We start from the raw sequence: 7306 nt of genomic DNA on the forward strand, positions 1-7306 counted from the left end.
TAATTCCTCATCAATCTGCACACAATACCTCTTAATGACATCACAATACCCCATAATGACAAAAACTACAACAACTGAATTACCACATTTACATACATAGGTATTCAGACCCTTTACTCAGTACTTTGTTGAAGAACCTTTGGCAGCGATTACAGTCTCGAGTCTTCTTGGGTGTGAAGCTTAGCACACCTGAATTTGGGGAGTTTCTCCCATTCTTCTCTGCAGATCCTCTCAAGCTCTGTCAGGTTGGATGGGGAGCTTTGCTGCACAGCTATTTTCAGGTCTTTTCAGAGATGTTCAATCGGGTTCAAGTCCGGGCTCTGGCTGGGCCACTCAAGGACATTCAGAGGCTTGTCCCAAAGCCACTCCTGCGTTGTCTTGGCTATGTGCTTAGGGTTGTTGTCCTTTTGGAAGGTGAACCTTCGCCCCAGTCTGAGGTCCTGAGCGCTCTGGAGCAGGTTTTCATCAAGGATCTCTCTGTATTATGCTCCGTTCAGCTTTCTCTTGATCCTGACTAGTCTCCCAGTCCCTGCCACTGAAAAACATCCTCACACCCTCCTTCCATCTGGCCACTCTACCATAAACGTCTGATTGGTGGAGAGCTGCAGAGATGGTTGTCCTTCTGGAAGGTTCTCCCATCTCCACAGAGGAACTCTGGAGCTCTGTCAGAGTGACCATCGGGTTCTTGGTCACTTCCCTGACCAAGGTCCGTCTCCCCCGATTGCTCAGTTTGCCGGGCGGCCAGTTCTAGGAAGAGTCTTGGTGATTCCAAACTTCTTCCATTTAAGAATGATGGAGGCCACTCGGTTCTTTGGGACCTTCAATTCTGCCGACATTTTTTAGTACCCTTCCCCAGATCTGTGCCTTGACATAATCCTGTCTCGGAGCTCTACGGACAATTCCTTTGACCTTATGACTTGGTTTTTGCTCTGACATGCACTGTGTCGTGTCTTTGGCTATGCCGGATTAAGTGATATGACATGCTAACTTATAAAATGATTTCTCTGTAATTAATATTACCTGATTAAGCTAATCATGTAAATGTAATTAACTAGAAAGTCGGGGCACCACGGAAGAACGTTTATAGAGCCGTTATCTTCCGAATAAACTCTTAAAATACTTTGTAATATTTTACATCGATAGCAGTCAATATTAACCCTTGTTTTATTTTCAGTCTCATAATGAAAGTTGTAAATTCTTGGTTATCTTCACGAACCCTGGCTAACAAGTTGAATCAGCAATACAAAATTGGGTTTAATTATTTATTTACTAAATACTTAACTAATCACACAGAATTACAAATACACAGAATACAATGATGTCATACAGCCTTCCCTGTAGCTCAGTTGGTAGAGCATGGTGTTTGCAACGCCAGGGTTGTGGGTTCGATTCCCACGGGGGGCCAGCACAGGAAAAAAAATGTATGAAATGTATGCATTCACTACTGTAAGTCGCTCTGGATAAGAGCGTCTGCTAAATGACTAAAATGTAAATGTAAAATGAAAACGTCCTGGTGGACAGAACCTGCATGAAAGCTGGTTACACAAAGGAAAGGGGGTTGGGCTTGAATGAAAGAGCGGGAAGATTTAGGAACACAGAAACAGCAGCTATGCTGTCGTAAATACATTATCTTATGCATTCTAAATTACCGCACATTTGGAAAAGGAAAATGCAATAAATATTTACTCTGAGCTGCGCTTCGGTAGATTGGTCGTAGATGCTGGCCGGAAGAATGTCAATGGTGGTCAATTGAATACGTGGTGGTATCTTCGTCTGGTTGTTAGACTGGATCCTTCGTCCGTCCTTTCCTAGCCCACGTTAGCAGCGGCTAACTCAACGGCTAGGAAGTATCACTTCTGTAGTGAATAAGCTCAAAGTTCATACCAGTTCATACCATAGCTCACGCCGAGGTTGGCTTAGTTGACATGTGTGTCCTTCTAACGTAGAGGCTGCAGACCTCCCGTACTGGAACCACTGGTTATCTTTTCGTCAAAGGCTTATATAGTGGAGAGGGGGAGGGAGGTGTTTCATCGTTTATAACCCCTGTCTCTTCACAGGGTTGGGCCAGAAAACCCAATTCTCTCAATTGGAAGCTAAAATTACATTTAATCTCCTAACAAACAATTTCCATATCAAACATTTCAATTGCATAACAATTCCATGTGACTCTGATAACTAGAGGGTGGATACTTTCCCAGGTACAGTTTATGTCGTCCTGTCATCAATCATAATGTCTCAGATGACAACTGAAATGAAATCCATACTCATTACGTTATCAAGCATATTTCCAACTGGTTTTATTAACAAAATATGGTTCCTTTTCCCCATTTGTTTGATGTTCCCAGACTCTCTATATTTAACACTGGCTATTCAAGTCCTTCAGTAGATTCAGAGAGGGGAAGGGAGAAAGGTATTTATGGGGGGGGGGGTCATAAACCTTACCCACAGGCCAACGTCATGACAACTGTCAACTGTGGGACCTTATATAGACAGGTGTGTGCCTTTCCAAATCATGTCCAATCAATTGAATTTACCACAGGTGGACTACAATGAAGTTGTTGAAACATCTCAAGGATGAGCAATGGAAACAGGATGCACCTGAGCTCAATTTTGAGTCTCATAGCGCAAGGTCTAAATACTTATGTAAATAAGGTATTTATGTTTTTATTATTGTAAGAAATTCGCTAAATTTTCTAACAACGTGCTTTCTCTTTCTCATTATGGGGTTTTGTGTGTAGATTGATGAGGATTTTTATTTATTTAATCCATTTTAGAATAAGTAAAAAATTGTGGATAAAGTCAATCGATCTGAATACTATTATTGTAAATTAAAGATACATTTTTTTGCTAAGAGTATTATATCAATCATCGATTGATCGATTGACTATGACTTTTTAAATCCCCCAGCAGTGGTATTTGCAGAGTTAGCTCCAGGTAAATTTTGGAATTCTTCAGCCATTCCTGAACCTGTGACCAAATAATACAATCTACAGTACACACAGACAGTACCAAAATAAATGATCCAATGATTCTGTCCCTTTGCAGCAAAATCTGCAGAGCTGGGATGGTTGTATCCCCCATATATAACATGTTATTGGTTGCAAAAAGTTTGTATAATAATTTACATTAAAAAAAAATGGAATACAGCTTTGTTTTGTGTATCAGTTATGTCCTATGGAATCGGTACGTCAAAAATCTCTTCCCAACTATTTATGGCACAGCTGTCAATTTTTGCGTCCTTAAATGAAACCGGTATGCTTTTTTATTTATCACAATTTTCTTTAGCCAATGTTGTTTTTTTTAATGCAGGGACAACATACAAGTTCCTTTTCTTTCTCCCCTTTCCACTTGCCTCTTCCATTTTTGCGGTAATGCTGCAATTACTGTAGTTTGTTGTAATTTTGAGTAGAGCAGACATTTCCATATATTTTTGTTAGCTGCTTGTGTGACAACTCCACCAGTCCTATTCATGATATAATTTACAAAAATGATACTTTTTTTTTTGTATTCTAAAAAGAATGTTTTTTTAGTATATTTGAGTTTAACCATAATATTTATTGTAATATTTGTTCTGTCTTTTCTGGCTGAAATTGCAACCAAATTTCTATGACTTGTTTTAAAAATAGTGATATTTTGTAGATTATTTCATTTTCAAAAAACTCACTGAAAGTGAGAGGTTGTAATCTAAATAAAGGGAAAGATAAAAATGTTGAACATGGGGTGAGACATTGTTACTAATCTGCTAGAGAACCAGTTCAGATTTAAGTAGAACTTTTGTATGACTGGAGCCTTTAGTGAGATATCCAATTCTTTAATATTGAATAATTACTGCCCTCCGAATTAATATTCATTATATAAGTAGGCCCGTTTGTCTTGCACGCCGTTCCAAATAAAATGGAATATTTGTAGCTCATATAATGCTCTCCGTGTATCATACAGTCTATCCATACCACAGAGGGAGACATTCAAAACTAGCACGCAGAGGACTGCCCGCTGTCCCACCATAGATGGAGCCCCATCTTTGCAAAAGTCCACCATTTCATCCCATATGGAATCTGTTTTTCGTCAATATTTCCACGCAGCACACTGAACATGCCCTATGCCGTTCATGCTCAGGAATCGTGAGACAGAACAATATGTCCTTGTGAATAGCATCCCCCGACAAAAGTCAATGCGTGGTCATCTCAGCCCTCACAGATAACGTCCATTTGGAGAGCATCTGCTGTGGAGTTTGAGTCGTTTAGTCACAGCATAAATTAGTTGTTTAACATTGTTAGGTATTGAAGTGAGTTTCTCTGCCTCCCCCCCACATTGTTTTCACCATATCAATTGCGGCCGGTAATATCAAAGTCTCTGCAATAGTGTGTGGTTTCATAGCGTAGCAGGCCTAGCCATTCACTGTGGGAATGATTCAAGTGCAACAGTCAAGTGAGACCTTTTCCAATGATCTAAGGGAGCACTCCAGTTGCATTTGATCTTTTAGATTTGAATAACTTTTGTTTTGATTTTTAAAGTTAACCACATTACAATGATTTTAAGATACCAATGATAATATTATAATATACCGTACCAGTCAAAAGTTTGGACACATCTACTCATGCAAGGTTTTTTTTTACTGTTTTCTACATTGTAGAATAACAGTGAAGACATCAAAACTATGACATAACACATATATGGAATCATGTAGTAACCAAAAATTGTTAAACCAATTGAAATGTATTTTCTATTTGAGAATCTTCAAAGTAGCCACCCTTTGCCTTGATGACAGCTTTGAAAACTCATGGCATTCTCTCAACCAGCTTCATGAATAAGTAGTCACTGGGAATACATTTCAATTAACAGGTGTGCCTTGTTAAAGGTTAATTTGTGGAATTTATTTCCTTCTTAATGTGTTTAAGCCAATCGGTTGTGTTGTGACAAGGTAGGGGTGGTATACAGAAGGAAGCCCTATTTGGTAAAAGACCATATTATGGCAAGAACAGCTCAAATAAGCAAAGAGAAACGACAGTCCATCATTACTTTAAGACATGAAGGTCAGTCAATCTGGAAAATGTCAAAAACGTTGAAAGTTTCTTCAAGTGCAGTCGCAAAAACCATTAAGTAGAGGATAAGTTTATTAGAGTTACCAGCCTCAGAAATTGCAGCCCAAATAAACGCTTCACAGAGTTCAAGTAACAGACACATCTCAACATCAACAGTTCAGAGGAGACTGCTTGAATCAGGCCTTTGTGGTCGAATTGCTGCAAAGAAACCACTACTAAAGGACACCAATAATTTGAAGAGACTTGCTTGGGCCAAGAAACACAAGCAATGGACATTAGATCTGTGGAAATCTGTCCTTTGGTCTGATGAGTCCAAATTTTAGATTTTGGGTTCCAGCTGCCATGTCTTTGTGAGACACAGAGTAGGTGAATGGATTATCTCTGCATGTGTGGTTCCCACCGTGAAGCATGGAGGAGGAGGTGTGATGGTGTGGGGGTGCTTTGCTGCTGACACTGTCAGTGATTTATTTAGACTTCAAGGCACACTTAACCAGCATTGCTACCACAGCATTCTGCAGCGATATGCCATCCCATTTGGTTTGCGCTTAGTGGGACTATCGTTTGTTTTTCAACAGGACAATGACCCAACACACCTCTGGGCTTTTTAAGGGCTAATTGACCAAGAAAGGGAGTGATGGAGCGCTGCATCAGATGACCTGACCTCCACAATCACCTGAGTTGGACCGTAGAGTGAAGGAAAAGCAGCCAACAAGTGCTCAGCATATGTGGGAACTCCTTCAAGACTGTTGGAAAAGCATTCCAGGTGAAGCTGGTTAAGAGAATGCCAAGCGTGTGCAAAGCTGTCATCAATGAAACTCTCTGTTAATATCTATGCATAAGTCACTTTAATAACTCTAACTACATGTATATATTACCTCAATTACCTCGACTAACTGGTGCCCCCACACATCAACTCTGTACTGGTACCCCCAATAAATAGCCTCACTATTGTTATTTTACTGCTGCTCTTTAATTATTTGTTACTTTATTTCATATTTTTCTTTAGGTATTTTTCTTAAAACTGCATTGCTGGTTAAGGGCTTGTAAGTAAGCATTTCACTGTAAGGTAAACACAACACCTGTTGTATTTGGTGCATGTGACAAATACAATTTGATTTGATTTGAAAGCAAAGGGTGACTACTTTGAAGAATCTCAAATATAAAATATATTTTGATTTGTTTAACACTTTTTTGGTTACTACATGGATCCATATGTGTTATTTCATAGTATTGATGTCTTCACTACTATTCTACAATGTAGAAAATAGTAAAAATAAAGAAAAACCCTTGAATGTGTCACGCCCTGATCTATTTCACCTGCCCTTGTGCTTATCTCCACCCCCTCCAGGTGTCGCCCATCTTCCCCGTTGTCCCCTGTGTACTTATACCTGTGTTTTCTGTTTGTCTGTTGCCAGTTCACCTTGTTTGTCAAGCTTACCAGCGTTTGTCCTGTCAGCACCTATCTTTTCCAAGCCTCTCTTTTTCTCGTTCTCCTGGTTTTTGACCCTTGCTGTCCTGACCCTGAGCCTGCCTGCCGTCCTGTACCTTTGCTCCTACTCTGGATTATCGACCTCTGCCGGACTTGACCTGTCGTTTGCCTTCCCCTGTTACAATAAATGTAGTTACTTCACACAGTCTGCACTTGGGTCTTACATTGGTACCTGATAGAATGAGTCGGTGTGTTTAAACTTTTTACTGGTACTCTATATATCTTTTTTTTACTTCAGTATTTTTGAAATTCTCCCGCAACCCCACATGGCCCCTGGTTTGGGAACCGCTGAACTAAGTACAGGCAAAATCCTAAAGGAAAACCTGGCCAAGTCTGCTTTCCAACAGACACTGCGAGACATATTCACCTATCAGAAAAACAAAAACCTAAAACACAAGGCCAAATATACACTGAAGTTGCTTACCAAGAAGACATTGAATGTGCGTGTGGCCTGATTATTGTTTTGACTTAAGTCATCTTCAAAATATATGTCAAGACTTAAAAATGGCTGTTCAGCAATGATTAACAACATGACAGAGGATGAAGAATAAAGAAAAATAATTGTTTTTAAAATTAAAAAATGCACAAATATTTTAAAATCCAGATGTGCCAAGCTCTTAGAGACTTACCCAGAAAGACTTACAGCTGTTAATCACTGGCAAAGGTGATTCTAACATGTATTGTAATGACTCAAGGGTGTGAATACTTATGTAAATTTGATATTTCTGCGTTTAATTTTCAATAAATGTGCAAAAATGTCTAAAAACATGTTTTC

Source organism: Salmo salar, chromosome 14 (genome assembly GCF_965601325.2).
Source record: "Salmo salar chromosome 14, fSalSal1, whole genome shotgun sequence".
Taxonomy (NCBI): domain Eukaryota; kingdom Metazoa; phylum Chordata; class Actinopteri; order Salmoniformes; family Salmonidae; genus Salmo; species Salmo salar.